We start from the raw sequence: 24,583 nt of genomic DNA, 5'->3' as shown, positions 1-24,583 counted from the left end.
AGTCATAAAGGTTAGCAAAGAACTCCAAGACTGAGTCCAGCCTTTGGTGGAACACCACCATGTCAACTAAACCATAGCACTAAGTGCCACATCCAGCTGTTTTTTGAACATTTCCAGGGATGGTGACTCCACCACTTCCCTGGGCAACCCGCTCCAATGTTTAATCACTTTTTCACTGAAGAATTTTTTCCTGTTGTACAACCTAAACTTCCCCAGGCACAGCTTGAGGACATTTTATCTTGTCCTGTTGCTTGTAACCTGAGAGTAAGAAGCCAACCTGCACCTTGCTACAGCCTCCTTTCAAGTAGTTCTAGGGGGTAATAAGGTCTCACCTGAGCATCCTCTTCTCCAGGCTAAACAACCCCAGCTCCCTCAGCTGCTCCTCACAGGACTCATGCTCCAGACCCTTCACCAGCTCCATTGCCCTTCTCTGGACTCACTCCAGCACCTCAATGTCTTTCTTGTCACGAGTGGCTCAGAACTGGACACGGGATCTGAGGTGTGGCCTCATCAGTGCCAAGTGCAAAAGGTCAATCATTGCCCTGGTCCTGCTGGCCACACTATTTTTAATGTAAGCCAGGATGCCATTGGCCTTCTTGGCCACCTGAGCACACTCTGGCTCATGTACAGCTGGACGTCAACCAGCACACCCAGGTACTTTTCCACTTGGTACTTTCCAGCCACTCTTCCCCCAGCCTGTAGCAATTTCATTTGACAACAGCACATACAAATTATGTAAAAACTCTGCAAAAAAAAAAAAAATGAATACAGACACAGTGTAGGAGGAAGGAAGGCTGTATCCCTCACTCCAGAGCACTGGCAGTGTCCAGCAGGAGTCAGGAGAGTGGGTGGCAGTGACATGTTGCTTTCTACAAGCAGCAGTTATCAAACAGAGCTATTGTAGGAAAAGCTGCTGCTGGGCTCTCAAAAACCCACCGAGAGCTTTACTTTAACAGCTTGGAAGTGTAAGGTTCAGGCAGCATTGCTGCTTAAGTTAACTGGTTTGAAATAGATGAGAGGAAGAATCTGGTCCATAACCACAGGTTCTACACACATGGGGGGCACCTGCAGTCAGGCAGTGCCCATCCACAGCTGCTCTTCTCCCTGAACAGGGTGTGGACATTGAAGCCCAAGCAGGGAGGAGAAATGTCTCCATGAGCCTGGTGTCAATCAGCACATTCCCGCTGAAATGAGAAATGGGGTTCTGTTCTCCTAATTTCCCTTTTTTTTTTTTTCTTTTACAGTTATTTATTGTGTCTCTTTGAATTTGCATCCCAAGGGCTCTTGTATGACAGAATGTAATAGTATTAGTCACTGTTATACACATTAGAGAACATAATAGTATTAGCATTCATAACAATTTCTAGCTTAAAAGTGCCACAAAAACATTAAAATATACTGTATTTTTCCCTGTGTTTTTAAGGGATAACTTGTTCTTGTCTGAGGCTATACAATTTCCCTTTTATTATCCCTCACAAGAACTGGGGTGTTTCTGTCACCACCTCTGTCACACAAGAGAATGCCAGTTTTACAGCCCCTCCCTCACAGCAGCTCTGAACAAAAGGAACTTCCCTGTCTCCTTCTTCTCCTCAGCCATTCACAATTCCCACACACCTGCCACACACCTGGCTCCTCAAATCCAAGTCCAGCATTAGACAGCACCAGCAGCAGTCAAACATCCTTTTTTTTTTTTTTTTTTGGCAGCTTGTCCTGCTGCCTGTATGATAAAAACTCCAAGATATTAAATTTCTTTTTCCTTTTCTGCTGATGTTTTGTCATGCTGCCAATAAGCTCATTCTCTGTCGGTCACTAGAGATGTGTGCTGTAACCCACCTCACAGCCCCATGGTTTAAGGCATGACAGGGACCAGGAGCTTGCAGCAGGTACAGTGGAGGTCTGCAGAGCTCCTGGAGGTAATGGTGAGGCTGCCCTGTATCATTCTGGGGATGAAAAAGACCTTATCCAATAAATCTGTTCTCTGAGAGAAATCCTGAATGCATCTAATGAAAAAGCAGTATCTATCATGTTTATGTGGCAATATCCAATTTGTAATACAGTCTCATAAATATTACTTGTGTATTTCAGAGATCAGAAGAAATACAATTTATATAATTAGTGACATAATGTTTTACATGATATGGCATTATATGACTTCTTAGTCCCATAGAGCAGCATATGAAAAGTGGTTAAGAATTTAAAATCTGTCCTCTTTGTATCAGTGATTTTTCTACCTGCAAGAATCTGAAGTTTTTAGGATCTATAAAGCTCCTCCAAGTGTTCTGCAAAAGAGCACTAAGATAAATGAGCTTGTCATTTGTCAGTACATGTCTGCATATATTACCTTTCCAAAGCACCTCTGCTTTTGGGATCCCCAAATCAAAAAACACCTCTTAATGTTATGCCTCAAAAAACATTTTTTGATACTGTGCTTAGCAGGTCTTAATCTTGCCTTCAATTTTACTGCCTTTAGACAACCGAGAAAGGAAGATTAAAAATACTGTCTCAATTGGAGACATCACACAGGATTTGTATTCATTCCCCAACTGTGATTTGTAGTATGATGAATTCTCAAGAAATATCATAGCTTGGCAACTGTATTTCTGAAAAAGAATGATTTAAGCTGGATAGAATCTCCCCTGGGTCATCGAGCTGCTGCTCAGTAGTGATGCCTATGCCATGGCTTTCATTGTGATGGAAGGTCTTCCATGAAAGAAAAAACAGCAAAAAGTCTGTCATGGTATGTATGTCACACACACACACTAGATTTGACAAACCAAAAATCCCAAATCTAAGAACAATGAAACATATAAATATGCCAATTCAGGAGTCATAACAACCCACAGTTTCCACAAATTGCACACATTTTTCTTCTACCAGCCCCAGCCTTACACGCCTCATGCATTTTAATGCACACTTGCAATGCAAATCAGTTTCCAATAATTCCTGTTTGTCAGCTGAACAAAAACCAAAAGTCTCAACCAGAAAAAGTTTCTTCAGCCTCAACAGATGATCAGCTGTGCCTTCAGCCTCAGCCTCTGCAGGTGAGTCAGTGCCTGACTGACTTTGGGGAAGAGAGGTCTGGGACACTGGTCCTCAAGCATGCTGCTTTGGGAAGGGTGGGAAACTTGAAACAGGAAGCTTTTTCTCTCAAATTAAATTTCTCGTCTATGTGCAACTGCCAGGTAAAATGAGTTCTGTAGGCCACTTTGAAGTGGAATAAAACATGCTGCCTTTTGAACCACCAAAGAAGCACCCATAGATTCTACAGTGTTCAGTGATCTTGTAGACATCTCAGCTGAATAGGAGCCAGAGACCAGGGCTCCTACAAGCCCATGGGACCCTGGGCCCTCATCTCCTTCCTTAGTGTAGGCAGCCAGTGGACAGGTCCTTCCCTGAGGGGGAATCCCTGATGGAATCCCTTCCCTATTTCATCTGATGTCTTCTGCTACTCCCTTAATCATATTTCATCATGAGTGGGGAAAAAAAAAAACATTGTGGCTTATATTTCACCAAGGGCTTCATAAAATCACGTTTGCAACAGAGAATGGATGGATTCAGCACAGCTTTTCAGCCACACATGAAAATCTCCCCAGTCTGATTATGGAGAGTCTGTCTCATACATACATGTGCACATCCCTCCTCTTTTCCTGGTTGTCTGCAGGGACAGAGCCCTGTAACACGTTGCCACTACCCTCCTGCATCTCCAGAGCTCAGCTATGGGCCAGAAGGTGATGCAATTTAGCCCCAGTAAGGCTGGTACCCACTCTCAAACTCTCTGCTCTCCTGTCAGATTTAAGTGTCTTGTCAAATTAACATTTGTGTATTTGATCACCTCAAGGTGCAAATTATGCACCAAATGCACTGTATTCTCCCTGTTTAAACTGGAATTTTTCACAACCCCTACTACGTAGCTGTCTCCAGTCTAACCAGTGGTCTTTGCTTCCAGGCTAGAGGAGATGTGGTAAAGCAAACTCTCTGTGTAAGCATAATTTATAAACTCTTCCTAAACCTTTCTCTTTGTTCCAGTCACCCAAAAAGCTCCCAGGAGGAAATGTGATCACCTTGGCTCCAATTCACTTCTTCAGCAAATAAAAAAAAAAAAAAATTATACAGAGTACAGGCACATGCTATTGCTGTGAGAGTATAGAAGATCTCCATGGAAAGGATGCTGTGCTTTCAAAGTCCTCCCCCAAAGCAGTCATGGGGTCCCTAAGATTTTGCAGAGATAGACAGAACTTGCTGATACTAAGTTGTGTCATAGTTTAACCCCAGATGGCAACCGAGCACCACCCAGCCCCTGAGTCATGTCCTCAATCCCAGTGAGATAGGGAGAGGAATTGGAAAAGAGTAAAAACTCATGGGTTGAGATAGTAATATAAATTAGTAAGAAATTAATAAAAACTGAAACAAAGTACAATATAACAATAATTATAATAATAATAATCGTGGTGGTGGTGACATTGCTTTTTATTATTATTGTTACTATTTAAAGAAAGCAGAAAAACAACCCCAAGAAAAATAAATCCCAAGTAAAACAAGTGATGTTTGATACACTACAGTTGTTCACCACCCACTGACTGATATCCAGTCCCTCACTGAGCAGAGATTGGTACCTCTTGGCCAGCTTCACCCAGTTTATATACTAGGCCCGATGTTTTGTGGCACGGAATATCCCTCTGGCCACTTCTGAGCAACAGTCCAGGCTATGCTCCTTCCCAGCTTCTTGTGCACCTCCTCACTGGCTCACTGGCAGAGAATGGAAAGCTGAAAAGTCCTCGACCTTGTGTAAGCACTGCTCAGCAACAACCAAAACATCAGTGTGTTATCAATTTTATTCTCATACTGAATTCAAAACACAGCACTGTACCAGCTACTAAGAAGAAAATTAATTCTGTTGAAACCAGGACAAGCTGGAGATCTTGAAAGTATTTATTTCTTTGCAACAGGTCATAATTTCAATAAAGAACACAAATGTAAGATTTCTCCAGCTTTAGGATAGACATTTTCTAAAGGCCTAACTAAAGCCTGTACCCCCTGGGTACCCAGTACTCTCCATATTAACATTTGCAAATGATGCTTTGAGATATTTCAGATCTTTTAGGGCATAGAGATTTCTCTGAAAGGCAAACCAAGTAGGCTGTGATACACTTCTCTGTCTCCTCCCTCAGCAGCTCTGCAGAACCTGGATATTGCACTGACAGGCAGCTGGTGAGCTGCAGGCAATAGGAGCAGCCAGTTTTTAAGTCACTGATTCCTGTACGCAAAAAGTGGGTACATGGAGGCACCTAAGATCTAATACAAGGTTAAAACCAGGTCCTGACCTTGCACTGGCACACAGCAGAAGCAGGTAATTCATGGGTTATTGTCAAGAGGCTTCGTTCCAGTGACACACTGAGAGAGCAGCTGTGAGCAGGTGAACACAGCAGCAGCAGGACATTCAGGTCTACACTGTACCTCATAAAGAGATGGTAGAAACTGCTCAATTTCTGCTATTCTCCCCAACCCACAAACCTAAAACGGTCTCTGCAAAAATCCACAGCCTCGTGACCCTCTCTTGTGCAGACTGAATTAAAGATATAATTGAAGGTGCCCTATTGGCAAAGCTCCATGTCTATATATACTGTGTTTGGACAATGCAAAGAACTCATAAAAGGCACTGAGCAGCTTTAAAACTATAGATACATGCCACCTGAAGAAGGAGGCATTCAACCAGAGCCTGTTCATTCCCCGTGACCCAAAAACCAGATGCAGGCTACTAACTGAGCAAAACAAACAGGAGAAGTAGGCAACAAAGAGAATTTGGAGTGACTGAAGATCAGAATGGGTAGAGAGGTCATAAAATAAATAAGGAGATAAGGACCAGACATGCAGCAGAGACATCACACAGAGCATCAAAATGAGCAATTGCCAGTGGGCAGCACATCCATCACAAAGTATGTCACAGGGATCTCACAGGTGACATGGGGAAGTAGAAGAAAGCCCTGCACTGCTACAGGACCTGCTCCAGGCACAGGGTTGTCACTCCTCCAGCAGAAAATAGGACTATAGGTGAGGAAAACAGGGCCATAGGTGAGTATGAGCAGTCGTAGCCTGTTTCTGAGAGACAGTTCATTTAATGCTGCTCACAGTATTACTGCAGCAAACATGCAGAATTTCAAGTGTCAAGTAAGTAAATTTGTATTAAAGTAACTGCAATTATACACAGCCTGCACTCACTCTCATGGGAGGCTGTGGCAGGTTTGTGATGGACTTCACTGAGAGCAGAATTAGGATGATAATCGATACAAGCACAGCCATCATTTCATATTTTCTTGTAGCTGCCAAAGCCTACCATAGTAAAAGCAAAGGGCTTTTTAGATTACAGAGCAAAGGCCTGCAGAGATTTCAGCTAGTCTCTGAATAATGGCATGTGATCAAGTCCTTTTGTGAACAAAAAAAAAAGAGAATTTCCCAATACGTGAATGTAATTCCAATGTTGTGATACATTATTTGTTTCACCACTAGTTAGATCACTGCACAGTGTTCAGTGGCACAGAAGGTTTTGGTCAATCAATGCATTTTTCATTTCTCACCTGTCATCTAAATACTGGTTTGTGCCTTAACTGTGTTAGCAGCACATGTATCTCTGGTCTAACCAAAGAAAAACTAAATGTAGTCCTATGAGTAACCCACTGTGCTCAAAAATCAACCACTTCCTTCAATTACATAAACAACTAGGTAACCGAAAAAGTAATTCAATTTATTATGAATTTGATTGCTCTTTGAGATTTAAAAAAAAAAAAAAGGTAACAGAAAGAACTCATCCAAATGGCAGGGGGCCAAAGGGAATTAATGCAAGGTAACTGGGACTGCAGGTGGATACCAAAGGTTGCTCCTTTGGTGCACCTGAAGTTGGCTCAGAAGAGAAAGGCTTGCTGAGCACCACTACCACAGAAAAGCTGAGGCTGTGAGTCTGAAGGTGTGATTACACTGGTGTGCAGCCAGTGCAAAATATGACCATACCTTCCCAGAAAACTGCAGCGTATCTCATACTTCTGATCTGAAGATTATACAGAAAATCCCCATTTGACTGCTGTGCCTGACTAACCTGAAGAGATAACAAGTTCTCTAAACACAATTTATTTTCCAAGTAATTACCTTGACCTGCTTCAGGATAAAAGCCCATGTTTGCTAGGGGGAGCAATACACAGGGCATACTTGCTCCAGGAGAAGCTGAAAGACCTGAAGGAGCTTGAAATGGAGAAGAGGCTTTATCCAGCAGCAGGGCATACAGAGACCCGGCCCCAGGCAGGGCTGAACTCCCTTTTGCACAGTGCTGAAATTAGAAAAATATTCACATGCAAGAAGTGTCTTTTGTAGTGTCTATTGTAGAGATTGGCCAGGAGCAGGTGAAGACAGGGGGAGGACAGTGACAAAGAAAATATTTACCTATGCCATTTGCAAACTGTTCAAAAAGAAGAGAAGGAAGGTAATGGTGATGACATGAGACTTTAGGCTGGGGAGTTAGCAGATTTTTTACCCCTGCTATGTGTTGAAATTCAAGGTAGCTGCCAACCTGCTCCCTGCTGCCCATTGGGTGAACACAGGTGAGAAATCAAGGAGAGGACCTTTACGGTGGCTATTCATGATGACAGGGAGGGGAAAAGGGTATCCAGCTTCCTAGTTTCTTACCGGTCCCAAGGCAAGCACCCTGCTCTGTAACAAGGAAAATCCTTTCAACAAGAGCTCTCAGGATTTCTGCAGTTTTCACAATCTTTGGGTTCCCTCTGTAGTCTTGGGGAGATATTGTCTCCTTTTTCCGAAACTAACCTCTTCACTGCAAAGCCTCCTTCTCCATCGACTCTAGAGCAAACTGTTCCTCTTTCCCCTGCATCCCTAGTTAGAGGGGCTTCCTGATTTCAGGGGGCATAATAGGATATGTCCTCCCTTGCTCCTGCACCTTCTAGAATTTCTCCCAGGAAGACAGAGATGAGCAGAAAGAGCTGTTCATGCTCACTTATTCTCAGACTCTGTGAGGATGTGACACTGAGATGAAGGGAAGACACTTCCAAATTGTCCTGGACTTTGCTCCTCTACCAAAAAAATGCCAGTACCTGGAAAGGTGCACTTTTCTCCCCTCCCCACATGCTTTCACCTTCTTTTCTCCACTCCCCACCTGCATGCAGTCAGGAGGAAGGATATGGCTGAAAAATGCTTGCACAGTTCTCCTGGTAGGAAGTCCTGCTAATATGCAAATTTATCATTGAGATTAGAAGTGTTTCAATTCCCAACACTTTGCTCACTATACACTCTCTTTTGACAACATGATGTCCTATTGAAGCTATTCTGCAAATCTTTTGGCTCTTCTTGTGGGAGACGTGATGGGCAGGTTTGGCTCTTGCCTTGTGCTCTCAGGGCACAGGGGTAAGGGGGGGTCATAGCTGATCTCTGCCTCCCACTGGTTGCCCTAGGGTCAGCCAGATTAATGTTTGCATTTTGTTTGATTCATTGACCATGCTATCAGGGTAACGGAAGACAACACAGGTGACATTTATTGTGAGCTGGCCCCTCTTTCATTAAGAATTGGCCTAAATCCACACACATTTAATGGTAATTGCTAGGCAGGCAGTACAGAGCAAATACCTTTTATTTCAAATCCAAGACAAGTCAGTGCTGGCTGATAGTTTGTTGGCGCTTTCCTACATTAATTAAGTACCTCTCATCTAATATTACATGTGGTCTTTTTGAAAACCTCTAGTGAAAAGTCTATTTGTTAAAAGTGCCAGTTGAAGTCAAAACAACATCCAATATTGCAAATTAGGATTCCAGATTCCAGGATGAGATCTATTAGTCTTTCCCTGTTTAACTAATTAAAAACATGGAGGGACAAAATTTGTTTTGTCATTCTTCCGTCCGTAGGAGTTCTTACAGTAGCTAAGAAAAGAAAACAAAATTCCCTTCATTTATCTTAAGATACCGGCCGGCTTACCCATCTGTGAGCAAAGAATGTTTTTGCTTAGCTTGCTTAGCTAAATGAATCTTGTTTCACTTGCTTGCAGCTGAAGACAAATTAGGCTGATTATACACGAAAGGGCATACAGTACATCTAGGAATTAAACTGAGACTGGGTATTTAGGATGAATGAAATGAATAGGCAGCAGCAGCTTTGTGTGGCTCTGAACAATCAGCAGTCCCCTTCTTCTGCAATCTTTTTAAAGCACTTTCAAAATAATCCTCGGTGTTATTCTTGTGTGTAAGCCGCTGGTTTACAAGTATGGATTTTTAAAGAAACAAACAAACAAAAAAAATCCCCATGCAAACTTTCCCCCGTTTGGAAGGGGAAGCATTGCCGAGCTCAGCAGCTTGCTGCGATGCTGCCTTTCCCACTCAGCGGAGGAATTCCTGACATGCCAAGCTGCCGGGCTGCTCCGTGCACAGATCGCAGAGGCAAGCAACAGCATCGCTCCCTCCAGCAGTTTTATTTCCCACATCTCTTACTCCGTAGGGCGCTGCAGAGTGCGTGCTGTATCTGCTGCAAATGCTTGACAGGTGGTATTTCACATTCACCGCTCTCGCTGGTATCGGGAGCAGGCTGAAATACTGAGTTCTTCACGTGTCGGTGGTTTTCAGTAATTAGCATATTTCAGCCTAAATCACAAACATCCTCCCTTGAAAAGAATGATAATTGGTGACAAAATCCATGGCACGCAGTTACATCAAATGCAAATTTGGGCTAGTAAGATAGATGCTGGGCTGCACAAGGAGAATTAAATGCACCACCGTTAGCAAAAATAATTTTTGCTAACGCTTTGGGCATAATGATTTTTGAGAAGACATTTCTAATTTTAGTGTTTATGTGATAAAGTGGGGATTTGAAATATACAGATAAAAAAAGTCTTACTGGACTGTTCTTGTGGCATACCACTGACCATTCCCTGTATGACTTCTTCTCAGTATGACCATGAAAGATCAATAAATCTTAAACAAAATGGAGATTTAGATGTTCAGTTCCTCTTTGAAACACACATCCATCCATTTGTTCTATTCCAGATACTTGCTGACATTCAGTAATTCCAATTTTGTGCTCTCTCCCCTCACTGTGCATGTAAAAGGGAGGTTGGAGAGTGTCTCTGGTGGTTTTCTTTTTGAGCCAGCACAGGTTTATGTTCATGGTAGCTTCTTTGCAGTGTACAGTTTTACAGCTCTGACCTGAGCAAGGCTTCAGGAACATATTTGATACTGTGATTGGTGTCAACAGGGGAAAGAAAAGCAATCCCTCTAGCAAGAGAAAACATACATTTCTTGAATAGTGGGTGTTGCCCATCTACAGAAATCAGATGAAAACTGAAAGGCAAATATTTGTACCCAGATAGGACAAACCTGTCTTTCGAAAGCAACAGACAGCTTCTGGGAAAAGTGGTAGAGGCTTGAACTGTACAGAACCCCAGCAAGGGAATTCTTTCAAACAAAGAACACTACTAAGGTGTTTGGAGCTTGCTGACCAGAAGTTTTTCTACATTATTATAATTTTAAGCCTTGAGAAACTACTTGGGTGCACATGGGAGACTGAAAGACAGAAATACTGTACTTGTTTTACCCACTATGACACAGGGAGCCCAAGTCAAAGTAAATAGTAAGCCCAGGTCCTAGGGGTCTCGCTCACAAATACAGCCAAAGACAGCTTTTCTTCTCATCTCTTGTTTCCAAAGGGTGATTGTTCTTTCCATCTGTACTGGCTTTCCTGTGGCTTGGCCATCCTCTCTCCCCCACCATCCCCACCTGTACTGCCATGGCCATCTTCCCTCGCCAGCACGCCAAGACTCAGTCACAATGGGTGTGACACCTAAAGCCTCCAACACCTGCTATGTTTCCTACACTCTGTTTTAGCAGCATGGACAGTCATGGTAGGCTGACTGTCTTCTCATCTCAGCTGCCCTAACGCATATTAAGGTTCTGGAGATGCAAGACAGCACTTTGCAGACCACAGGCACAAAAAAATAGCCAAAACTACAGCTGTACTTGCAGACCCGGCCACTCCCTGTCAGCGGAAATGTGATTCTCATCTCAGTAAGAAATCAGAACAAAAGTTTTCTTTCAAAGACTTTCTGACTAGAAAAACATGGGAAGCAAATATAACAAGTCAAATCCCCAGGCTGAGATAGCATTGTGAACACAAGGCAGGATATGGCATTTGGTGTGAACTCGATGCTATTTTATTAAAAGCTGATAGGTGCTCATGAATATAAGTTAGCAGTTTACTTTTATCTAACAGGGGCTTTTTTTCTCTGAAATTACAGGTTCCTATTTTAGTATATAAACTTACTTTTGATGTATTGATATAACATAGAACTTATCAACTGTGGAGAAGACAAGACAAACCTTTATAATATTGGAGGGGTTGTGACACAATTATTGAGCTTTCATGATATAAGCATCATAGTGAAATTATTAACTACAGGAGTGTACATCCAGCTTGCTTTTGAAAAATCACATTCCAAACACACACACACACACACACACACACACACACACACACACACACACACTTCTATAACAGCCATATAAATAGACATTCAGTCATATCCTAACTTACAAAACATACACTACCGACAATAGTTGTGATAAACCCTTGTCTAACACTGAACAGCTTTGTCACTTCCCTTGCTACAATCTTCTACCATGCTGAAAACAATTCTGTATGTGCTGCTGAATTCAGGCTCTGAAATCTGAAGGCTGTTAGATCACCGTGCTGTACAATCACCAGCTGAAAGTGTACAGAGGCACGATATTACTCCATTATCAGCAAAGCACAAAAACATCTTCTTTCAGTTATTATTTATACAGCTTTTAAGAAGCTGAATTTACTTCCATAAAAGGATGTTTGAGAATTTCCATCTTTATAACATAGTAATGTTACAGGTATCTAAAGAAAAAAAAAAAACATAAATGTGACAATTTGTTTTATATGTATTTTGTATATAATTATTAGCTTTTTAAAATTTAGGATGACGTTACGCCCACCAGATATGTGAACAATTTGTAAAACAATAGTGCTTTCTTGGTGTCATGAAAGATCAAATTTAATTTAAATCTTACTTTACTGCCGAAGTACACTTAATGTAACAACAAAAAGGAAGATAGCAATGTTAATAGCTGGTTTGCTTTAACAGCCATCAGTAAGTGATCCTCACAATGACTTCACGTGGCACTGAAAGCTGCAGTATCCCCAGAAGTCTACATGCAGGGCAATCTTAAAAAGCAGTCACACAGAGAGAGAGAAACTAGGATCAGAACAGAAGTAATCACAGAAGCTCCATTTCTTTTCCAGCCCTAGAGACATGCCGGTCCTCTCATCTTCAGCATCAATGCCATGTCAGTGAGAGCCCGGCAGCCCGGGGAGCCGATGCTCCCGGGGCTCGGCACGTGTCAGGAAATTCCTCCTCTCCGCTGGCTGGGCTGCAGTGGTTGCACTGGCAGTAGGAGCAGCTCAGGGAAGGGAGGAGGGCGATGTGCTGCAGGGGCCTGGGGAGGTGGGAAGCAGCTGGGAATAACCCAAGCCACACGGGCCTTCTACCTCATAGATGTCTGCAGGATCTGTAGGGAAATCCAATATACAGACAAAGCAGGGAGTGGCTGTTTTCTGTGACATGCAAAACCAGGCTGCATGGCATACATGTGAAATGAAACCTGCCTATTCATAATGGAACTGCAGCCTCAGTTCAGATGCCTTTCACTCATACAAGGCCTTCCCAGACAGATGACTAAACAATCACTCAGGTAAAAGGTTTAATGAGCACTTTGAAGGCTATCTTTATCTAGAAAGGACCCCTATGCATATATATAAGCTTTGGTCAGAATTGTAAGTGATTCTTAAAAGGCTGGTTGTTAATAATCTAAGATTTTTCATACAGGGTCTTCTACTCCACTGGAAAACACGGAGGCATTTATAAATTAAATACTTTTTTAAATGGTTGAAAACTGTGGCCTTGGCATCACTGAGATGTGCTGACAATCAGCAGGGCAGGTCATTGTTATTAGCCAGAAGCACTGGCTGCACCCCCTGCTTTCACCATCCTGACCAACTGGAAAGCTTCCCTGGGAAACCAGCTCATGGAGACACCAGCAGGTTCCTCATGCAATGAACAGAAGAAGAACAAAGACAGAATTTGGGTTTATATTGACTAACATTTATCTGCATGTTGTGCATTCAGACATGAAGGGATGCCAAGCCACTCCCGAGCCCAGCATTTGTGTGTCCCTAACACTGAGCAGACACAACCTTGCTGATGTATGAGCCACAACTGACAGCTTGTAAAAGCCCACTGCAAGGAACAGCAAGCCCTCCTGAAAAATTTTCCTAGGATAAAACTGTGTTTCCTACTTTTTTGCAGTGATTTTTGGGTTTGTGGATGCTGCTTGGTGTCTCCCAGCTCTGTGTGAAACTGAACATAAATCTGGGATCCCTTTCACAGAAGCATGAAAGCACAGACTGCTCACAGCACTCATGACCAAATTTGCAGACTCATTATTTCCCCAAACCATTAAAAATACTGGGTTGCTAATTCCAATCTAACCAGCAAATCTTTCATCCTGGATTTCCTGGTAATAGCCAAGTGGGTTTAGGATGTCCAGCAATCCTCTTTTAGAGGAGGTTCACAAGCTAGGAAAAATAAATAAGTCAAACAAGGATTTTAAAGGAATAACAAAGGTGGTAGAAAACATGAGGCCAAAATGTTGGCTGTACCCACTATCCTCTAATATCTTCCTTTTCATATTATCAAAAGATCAAGTTCTTAAGCCTTCTGAACTCGGATGGCTAGGAAAACCTGAGCTCAAACAGAAACTGCTAATGAGAGGCATTTCCTAAAGCTGCTTTAGCAGGTGTTTCCTGCTGAAATGGGGAGGGTCACGAATGGAAATCTCATTTGGAAAGTTTCTAACCCCGAGGATAATATTCAGTGGTGCTGCCACTCTCACTGCCATCTGCACTAGAAAGTGGTTCCGACTGAACTAGATAGCACTTGATCCCACTGAGTGAGCCCAATTGTTTGCATTCTTGCACAAATGTGTGAATGGCAGCCTTCCGGCGAAGCAAATGCTGGGTCTGCTCCCTTCAAAGGCTTTGCCAGTGATCCTTGCCCTGCTGGCTTCATCCTTAATTGGCCTACACGGTGGGGAGCAATTAAAAATAAATGGTAGCTTGCTGTGCTGCTGTAAGGGGAAGTTTTGCGACTCCAGGCATGAGCGCAGCTACCTTAGTCCATGGCGTATGCCATTCACGGGGAATGGCACAAGAGAAAGGGGAGAGACCTGGCTATTCCAAGTGCTGAGGGAAAGAAAACCACACTGTAGTGTGCAATAAATCAGCATTAGCTTTACAATTAAAGGTTTGATTGTCTGAGGCCAAAGCATGCTTTCCCTCGTGTGTCTATGGAATGTTGGAATGGCATTTCCTATTATGCCTGTCATCCAGAAATGGGGTTTTTCATACCATCTTCACAAGCCCCCCTTCAATTCAGTCTCACCAAAGAGAGAAGAATGGCCCTTATGCTGCTGCTCGGAAAAAAATGTGGCTTCCTCAAATGAAATACCCAATACCAGAAGCTGTAAAACTAGTCTTTAATGAAAGACAACTAATCTCAAAGAAAAGAGTGTCCCATAACTGTTATGAGGCTCTCTGAAACTTTAATCATAAGGGGGGAATTTTGAACTAGCAATTAACTTGCCACAATCATTATCAAGCAATGAAGTTCCTTAGACAATTTCCTACTACTTATTAATGAAAGTCTGGCATAAGGATGAAGTGAAGAACATAATCATTTATGGAATTAAAATTTGAATTTAAAATACAGATTTTTGCTGCACAGCAACCCATATTTCCATTACATTTAGAAGTGCATTAAAGCACAAAAAAAAAAGGAGGAGCTGAGAGTCTCTTGATTTTCCTTTATTCCATGAAGATATTTGACATTGAAGGTGGCCAGCTTCAACCAGGTACTAAGCACGTAACTCATTTTACAAACATGACATGTATGCCATTTCTTAATGATGGGGTTGCACATCACTTTTTGTATCTTGCTACTTTACTACAAGGCATCTCTGTGCTTCCTGTATCATAAATGTGTGGTACCTTCAGGAAGGTCTCTTCATTTAGTGGTGGAATAAAAAGGAATTAAGTCTGCCCTAGGAAAATCTCCAATACATCCTTTTCTTTTATCTCTCTTTGTTGATACTGAATAGAGGCTAACAAAAGGCTTTACTCAGCTGATACACTGAAAAATTTGTGATGCAGTATATAAGAGTTTAGCATCTCTGGAAAAAGGTACCACTCTTTTTAAGCAGATTCAGTGAGCATGGAATAGAGCTGGCATAGGACACAGACTTCTTCTTGTACTCATTTTTATGCCCAGTGTTAGAAAGAAAATCTAGACATACATCTAAAAATTATTTCTCCCATAACTATCGTGTCCAACTCACATGTTGGAGTGGGGCAGAAAGGTTTATTGGCTATGACAGGGGCACTGGGATTAGATGGCTTTTAAGGTCCATTCCTAGCCCTCAACATTCTAAGACTCTATGATTCTATGCACCAGTGAAGTTCAAACTCTGTGATTATACACATCTCCCCCCTCCCAGGAAATTACCTAAAAGAAGCAGTATAGAAATATTTTTTTTGTTTGTTTGTTTCAGTAGATTTCATCCTCAGGGGGAAATTGGATTTCTGCATAGAAGTATCTTGTGTCTTGTGCTGCAGTATAGCAAACCATCTGAACTGCATTGATAGCATATGATTTATTCAACTGCCGAACTAGGACATTTATGTGCAAGAATATACATTTGCTATACTGTTTGCAGGCACCTCCAAAATTCACCTTCTCCAAACCTGCAAAATTTCAACAGCAGTAGGGCACTGTGGGGGTGGCAGAGACACTTTTCATGTTCTCTCCATAGACGGCTGGAGAAGATAATGTAATTTCAAATTCTTCAACAAAGAAATGTCACTCATCCCAGACACTTTCCTTTTAGTCCATTAATTCCTGATGCAGTTTATAAAAGAGAAAAAATTCAAAATTAGGCAAATCTCTCTAAACCAGATCTGAGCACAGAAACAGTGAGGGGCCAGTTGCTTAGTGATAATCACAAAGGCAAAGAAGGAAATACTGCATGCCCTGATATAGCTAGGTAATCAATGTGAGGAAAAGGCCATGGCCTTGCAAGGGAAAAAAACATTGAGCTGGTTTATTCTGTTGCTTGTAAAGATTTCTTATATGCTGATTCTACCTGATTACATTCAACACTGAGAATCAGTTTTTTTGACTCCAGGATTGATAAAAAATTACTACTAAATAGCACTAGGGGCTCTAATATATTGTTACTATGACCTTTGTAGTAAGGTCTTTAAAAATCAAGTTGTATTCCAAAGCACAGGGCATTTCACAGCTTTTTTGCACATACTTTTTCTTCCTCCCACATACTTCAAACACAGTATTTAAGCACTGTGAAACATATTATGAGGCACAAAAGATGCCAATCATATGGTGTCCTAAAAAGTTTGTCTGTTCACACTATTAGACAAAATCTGTAAGAAAACTCTAATATTAAAAAGCTACTTTTGCTAGGGCTGGTCTTATCAGCCATAAGGTCACTTATGAGGGCCTTTCTCCACTGCTCAGGACATTTTACCCCCTATTAGTCACTACATGGGTCACGGGCAAATGATCCTCCACATGGCAGGAAGATGTCTCCAAAATTATTTTTGACTGTTGCCAGTCTCTTCCTGTTTGAGAAGCACTAGCCAGTGCTAGTTTCACTAGCCAGTGAAAACTCACCATTTTTAGTTCCTGACTACAGTGTTTGTGGTTACAGTGGCAAAGATGTGATTTTTAGAATGCCATCTATAAAAATTGCAGTTTTACTTACCTACCTGCTAAGTGCTTTTCACATTTACAGATCACTCCAAAACAGAAAGAAGGAAGTGAGACAAAGTTTTTATTTTTTTTTTCTTTCTTTACCAAAAGGTTCTATAATTCTTTAGTCAAGAATGAAAGAGGAACACTGCCCTAACCCATCTAACACGACTGACAAAATGAAGGTGCACATAACTGCTAGCCCTGGAAGTAAGTTGTATATTTATACAAATTATTCAAACCTTGAGGGAATACAATACAAAACCAAAAGTGCAAATGAGCTAAAGATTAAGAAAACATAACAAAACACCACAAGAGGAAATTCAGATGTTTACACATGTGCATAGGTGCTGCACATGGCTACTTCCACACTGCACAGGACTTCCAGCATCCTCGGATCCCTTTCCCTCAATAAACTTTGCATCTCAAGTTGCATCTCACAAAGGGCTGGAGAAGGGATGGTACTGGAACGAGGAGCTGTCAGTCCTGGACACATCCCCCGCTCGTGGCCACCAGTGCAGCACCATCTGCTGGGAACACAAACACTTTGGACAAATCCTTCCAGCACCACCGTTTGTCCCCACCTGTCTTAAACATGACACAGAAAATGTCCACCTCCCTGCCTTTCTGCCCTTCTTTTCAGCAAATATGAAGTGATTAAGCACCACAGGCTTATCAGACTATTGCTTGAGCAACTGGCACCTCAGAGGACTTTGCAGAAAGCAATAGCACACACAGAAAGCTGGCATTTTAAGGTCCTACTCAAGAAGTCATTTCAATACAGTTACAGGTTAGTGATGCCAAAATGAAGCCAGGAACAGGAGGCAGGGCCCCATAGACTAAGTAATGTTTTTCAGTGTCCAACCCTTGCAGGGAGACTGGTTTCAGACATTCAAAATTGAGACAGAAAAGGTAAGGGTTAATTCAGCTAAAGGAGCTACTAGGTGAGAGATCTAAGCTAGTGAGCATAGCACTTGCTGAGTTACTACATCAGTGTTAAATCTGTGGAAGAATCTGTCACATTTCCACAGTCAAAACTAAACTTCATTATAAAGTAGGACATCAACATCTTTATTAGCTATGAAAAACACCATGCATCCTCCCTGCATTAACAACAAGAGCCAGCTGGAAAATTTTGGCAAGCTTTTATTTTTTTCTCTCAGAAAAGCATCCTTTGGAGGAGTTTGAACCTTTGACAGAAATTAAAAAAACTTTTACCCTGCAGGACAGAATTTCTGCAGCCTCAGAAGGGCTGGTTAAGGGTATAGACAACACACTGAGACAACCATACTGCCACAGTTGTGAGAAATACCTCAATTTATCCTTCCTCAGGAATCTCCTCATCCCATCCTGTTGTGTGGCACAGGCATGGCCAGAAAGACATTAATGAAAAATGTTCAAACTTTTTGCTTACAGAAGGAAATACAGAGTAATACTCCTGGAGGTTCCACAGTTTTGGGGTGGAACATTTTTGGCGAAACCTTAATTCTTGGATCTCCTTCAAAAGCAACCCAAAAGCTTCAAAAGCCAAGGATCCCTTAGTATGATGTAGTTTAGAGTGAGTTGAACTAAATGGTATCATCTTAAAGTATAAACTTTACATTGAGTAAAAGAGATTAAAGACAGCCAGGAATTCTCAGCAGGCATTATTCAGTATCAGCTAACTAGTTTTGCATGCTGTAAAGTGGCAAAATATATCAGAATTAAAGACCAGAGGCACTTGGAGAGCCAATTCATCTAGTTTGTTTGAAAAACTCTTCCATTTCTTTTGGTAACCCTGTAGACTGAGTTAGCACAGGCAAGTCTGCTTGTGTGTTCAGACTTTTGGTGAGAATTAACTTTTTATTCACTGAGAATGTTGTCATGGATTAACAATCAAGAAAGGGTCATCCATCATTTTTTTTGAATAAATGCTCCCTGTTTATGTATCAATTAATCCAAATATTACTAGGTTTTCATCACTACCTGGCCTCAGATTTGCAAATTCACTACACCGCCATCTCATTTGCTCCACAATTGAATTTGTAAGCAGGGCAGACATTCATTCCTGAAAAATCCAATCTACTAGCCACAGCTTATATTTCTCCTAAAACATATTATGATTCTGGAAAACAATTTCTATCATGAGGATTTCATAAAATAGCAGGGAAAATTGAGTGTATAAATCTATATAAATACCTAACTAGTAACAACGTCTGGCATTTTAATTCAACATAGTTTAGTTTCCTTCTTATAAAAATGGTTTCATTTCACAAAAGGTACATTTTAACATAGGAATTAACAGAGTTTTGATTATTGAATTATCCAGATGAATAATTTGGATTATCCAAATTCAGAGTCCTGACAGTCCTGATGAATTTCTTTTTCCAACTATTTTTAGTAATAAAAAATGAACAGGAGGGAAGGTCACTGTGACCAGCAGAGTTCTCTGAATACAGCTGGTGACTATTTACGGCAACTATGTACAGTTTCAGTAGACAAATCCACAAGCCCCAAATATTTCTCAAATGCTAAATCAATTAGTCAATATTTAAAGGCCATATACAACAAAATCCTTTGTTCAGTTGCCCCTGCGAATGTTACCACTGTTATTTCACATGTAGAGGGCACAGCAGCAACTTGCACTCTCCATCAGCTGATGCCTCACTCTGAGAATCAACGAACACCCAAAATAGTTTTCCCTGACCCAAAAGCCTAGTTTAAATGGCAAGCCTCCCCAAAAGAATGACATGAAGTGTTATCTGGAAGAGGGTAATAAAAATATATAGGTTGCATGTCCTAGTGAATACTATTACAGTGTATATAATTCCTTTTCAGAGCAGTACCTCTGCATCTCCATTTGACTAATGAGGCGTGCTGGTTTAGTTTGGGTTTTATAGCAAAACCAGGCTATATACCACAGTCTTTTTATAGGTTATGTACTAATTCATATTATATGGCTTGAAGCCTTCATGCATGGTGAAGCAGCAAGTAGACAAGGGAAAAGAAATGGTAGTGTCCTCACAGAGCATACCAGGATTTCCCTATCCATAGTCTCCTGCTTCTCCTGTTTATTTTCTTCTCCCAAAATGAAGAGGTTTGCACATGTGTGAAGCCTGGCTGTGGGGGCAGAGCAACACTCCAGCTCATGGGGTCAGCACATGCTAGTCAAGCAGGTTTACCCATCACCCTGAAATGGTGACACAAAACCCAATCTGAGTGTTCAAATATGGAAAAGGTGAGGTTATAGTATGGACAGATTTGTTGTTGGAATACCAGTTCTCATTCACATTGGGGTGTGTCCTTAGCATTTCCTCACACATTAAAGGGCACAACCAAGAAAATCCATCACAGAGCTATGCAACCCCATGTGTAGGCTCTTGGCAGTGCAGTAGGTTCAGCTGGACCAACATTCTAAAGTGAATGTAAGGACTCAGTGCAGCCCCTGAACTGTTTACAGTAACTTTCCCATCTCACTCCAGAGAAAACATTTATTTAGAGAAAGGTAAGAGGAGGATGAGGGTATCAGGACACAGGTCTCTCAAAAAGCAAATGTTGTATATAATGCCTTACTTTTTTAATGAGGCAGCAATTTGTTAATTCACCTTTCTGTTTTAATAAATACAGCCTGTAAAGTAAGGAAACATACTGTATTCACAGAAGCCTGTAACTACTCCAAAGCAAAAAATGTTAGTTAAAAAGATCCAAACAAATTCCTGATTGGAAATAACTCTTTGGCTATACATACTAATTTCCTCAGCAGACAGGAAAAACAAGCAAACAGCCCCCAGAAAGACCACAATGCAGATTTATGTGACAAACCACCACTACCTGAAGATGAAGTATAAATGCTATGGGTGAGTGGGGAAAAGACAAAGTACTGAGTGTATCCTGCGGCAGAGGAAGAGTTTTCAGTTCAGCATTCGCCCAGCCCTGTTCACCTGAATCTCTGCCAGCATCATTCTTAGCCCACATAAGGCAACTGACTGATTTCAGTTGTCTCTTTTCAGACTGTTGAGCATGTGAAATGAATACAAATACCTGGCTTCTTTCACGGTTCAAAACAGAGTAGGAAACTCAAACATAAGCTGCAAAGATACATACCTATTTGCATGTTTACAAAAGCAACTTATATCATTCTAACGTAAACAAATATATTGTTTACATTTATTTGAAATTGCACTACATAACATAAACTACATATATAAATTATTTTCCTTTAAATTCCCAGGGCCCAAAGAACAGTCCTGAAAAACATTCAAATGTGCCATGTAAGGCAACATTTTATTCCACGGAGGGATAATACTGCTTTACACCTTGTGTGCCCCAACTTTAGGAAGCTGTTCCCTCAGGAACAACATTTAGGCCCTTCTGGTCATAAACCTCTGCCAGAAATTTTAACTCCTGTTGAAGCTCTCTCCCCTCACAAACAAGATGCCCCCTGCAACACAGTCTTGCCTGAAATCCTGTTCAAAATTTTATAATCCATAGCTTTGTAAACACTGGGACAAGACCTGGTGTTTGACATCTCTATTTTCTGTGGATTCACTCATGTTTAATAAAGGGTGGGCCTTTCTTTCCATGGATGATTTCTTGTCTACATGTATGTCCATCTTCCTGAAATATGCAGGAACTTAACAGGCCTGGTCTCTATCCCATGACAGTCAAATTTAGACAAAATTCCCCAATATTTACTCAGAGACCAGGAAGGAATGACTGACATAAGCAGGCACACAAATAGTGAACATAACACAATTGCTGCAGCCAAGAAGGAAATTGACTGCCTTGCAGTTCTGACTTGTGCTGGACGGTGGCAACAACATTGCTATTCATTGAGAATTATCACTTATTGCCAGCCTTCTTAGAGGTGAAAGAAATTACAGCATTTGAAAGAAAGGCTCCTGAGGTGCAAGGAAGGTACTTCTGTGTAGATACTGTAAACCACAGAAGACCTACTCTTCTTCATTTCTGTACCTTGTGCTGTGTGAACACATAATCTCATTTCCTCATGATTAATGCAAAACACTCTAGTTTTCATCTCCAGCAACATGCCAAATGTTGTGAATGTGAAACTACAGTTTTAATTACCATCATGAATTAAAGTCTTTAAACCATCCATATACAGTCTCTGCTCAGAAAGTCTTCATATCTTCATGAAACTAGCACTTGAGATGACTCATTCAGTTGCCCTCAGCTGACTGACCTGGGACCAGGAATATAACTACTCACTTAAGAATTCTACCAACGTAATAGTAATAGTAACAGTAATATTATGCAGAAAATCTGCAGTGGAGTTGTGACTCATAATGGTGTTTCAGAGCTGTTGTGTTATATTATGAAAGAATGTTTTCTCTATATTGAGTAAAAAAAAATTGCTCTAGAAAGTGGCAAGGCTGAAGGGTAGTCCAGCAAATAATTCCTCCTACCACAGTGAACCATCTAATTTCTTCAGTAATTACGTATTTGTCTACACCAGCAAGCACGGCAACATTCTGATCAGCTCTCCACAATAACATAGTCGCTTGCAGGGCAATGACTCCAGAAATCATACTTTCCACAATTACTGATGTGCTCAGTCTGACCACCAAATGACAGCCAGCCAAAGAGTGGGCACTCTTGCAGTTAGCACAGCCTGGAACTTGGGTCATCACAAACACAACAATAACCCTCATGCTGATAAGAAAAATATTTATCTAGGTGAAGAGGTGAAAAAGAAATTGTCTGTCCCCAAATGCTGTAGGACACACAGAAAATAAATTAAAATGAAACTGTGTTCTTATACACAGAATGCAAATAGCTAAGATACCACTCAGAGGTTATGACCCAGCCACTCAGCCCAACAAAGTATGAATATATACAAGTGATGTCAATTTAAGCAAATAATCTCTGCTGGATGCAACTCCATGTTGAATGGGTGCCTTGGTTTGACATAACATCAACAAACTTTACCTACAACCCTCACTACAGCATCTAATATGTGCCTGGATTATCTGTAGATAATTTTCTGTTGTTTTCAAACAGCATAATTAATGACATGTGAAAAAGTAAGCAGATGAATGCAAATGTAAGTAAATCTCTGATCTGCTCTGCTCTTTCCTACACAGCAAGCTGTTGCACTCTTGTATATGTGAACCAATAATGTCAGCTTTCATGCAACTCCTCCCATAGATTACCCTGGATATGTCGGTAGAAAAATGTTCAGTGGTAAAGTACATTCCAAACTGGTTGCATGCTGCTTTGGTTAGGGAAAGCTATATAATTAGTGCACTGCACAACAGTCAGCATGGTTTCATCAACTGTAGAAGGTACTTCCATTGCTACAGAGCAATACTGCCTCCAAAAAAATTATAAATATGTAACTAGCAGACATTTCCTGTATCTACAGCTCTAAAAACACTGCAAATACACTCCTCAGGTTCAAAATTATATATACAAACTATGTGACATACTGGGGGATATGGAGTGACCTCATGCTTATGGATAAATCACCCAAGGAAGAAAAGACACAGCAGGTTGTTCTGAGGCTTCACATTCAGTATGTCAGCCACCTTGACACTGCTAAGCACACAAAGATGTAAGCTCATCCTTAATGGATGACCATGGCACAAGAAACTGAATGTAGGAGCCAGTCACTTTCAGTGCCTAACAGTAAGATGAATTAGGTCTCAGATTAGGGTCCCAGTTTGCGATTGATCACTGCCACTATTCAAAGTTCAGGCACTCTTTACTTTTCTTAGGAGCACTGCTAAAGACAATCCCCCACTGTTTCTTCAGTCAGTCTAAACCACAGGAAAGTTTTCTATTACTGTGTTTAGTCTACACCATTCCCTTCTTCTTTTAAAGAGTGGTTTTCTGAAGCCATTTGGGTTTGGTTTTGTCTGTGTTCTGTCTAGCACTGTCTTTTCTGATTATTTACTGGTTTACTGCATTCTATCTATACCTTACTGCACCACTACCATTTCTAATCCTGTGCCTTTTCTAGCTCCAATTTACTCAACTTTAATTTCCTCTTTTCCTTTCTTTTTTAACTTTCTCATCTAGAAATAATGTTTTATAATCTTTTTTTGGCAGAAAGATGGAGGTGTCACATACTTGCTGGTGTGCAGATGCTTTCCTCCTAACTCCATCTTTTCCATCCAGCCACTAGAAGGTGTTGATTCTAAAGGCAGATTTAGTGGTAGGTACATGGTAAGTATTATCTATGTGAAAGCAAAGATCGGCTTTATTTAGAGAATTTTAAAAATAAATTGAAACTGAATGTGTTGTTCTCTACTTGACTAGTTAATCCTCTATTGCTTGTGTGTTTTTTAAATTTCTAAAATTTCTAGCCATATAGCTAGCTAGTTTATTCTTAAATTTCTACAAATACATGAATGAAAGGGAATAAAACAGAATAGGAACTTTACACACGGGTTTCCTTATGGAACCTTAAAACCGATTACTGCCACCTTCTGTAAGATTCAGATCAGATATGATCATCTGGAAAGTCAGTCTTCCAGAATAAATGTCAAGCAGCATAATTACCCAAAAAAAGGCAAATTTTACAGATGACTTTCAAGGCTTGCAAAACCCAGTGTGATAGGTCCTTATCCCTCCTATGACTATCCTTTGACAGAAACAGAATTGCCAGAGGGAAACACTGATTCCATACAATCAATAATTTTTATTTTCATGCTGTCACAATTCAGTAGCAAATTAGGAATCAGAGGATCTACCAA

The 24,583-nt window shown here is 41.0% G+C and overlaps 1 long non-coding RNA gene across 2 annotated transcripts in view; it reads right to left on the bottom strand.

Annotated features, from left to right (window-relative positions):
* The window catches only part of LOC144247182 (uncharacterized), a 28,759-nt gene extending 5,644 nt beyond the window's left edge, over window positions 1-23,115 (bottom strand). Inside the window, exon 1 of one of the 2 annotated variants that reach the window (XR_014952050.1) lies at window positions 333-23,115. This is a non-coding gene — a long non-coding RNA (uncharacterized LOC144247182). The remainder of the gene's footprint in view (window positions 1-332) is intronic. The other variant, XR_014952052.1, reaches the window with a different exon arrangement.
* Between the last annotated feature and the right edge of the window lie 1,468 nt (window positions 23,116-24,583).

This window comes from Lonchura striata, chromosome 2 (assembly GCF_050655825.1).
Source record: "Lonchura striata isolate lonStrDom1 chromosome 2, ASM5065582v1, whole genome shotgun sequence".
NCBI classification, from domain to species: Eukaryota; Metazoa; Chordata; class Aves; order Passeriformes; family Estrildidae; genus Lonchura; species Lonchura striata.
The sequence above is the reverse complement of the archived record's forward strand: the minus strand, read 5'-3'. Positions and strand labels throughout refer to the sequence as shown.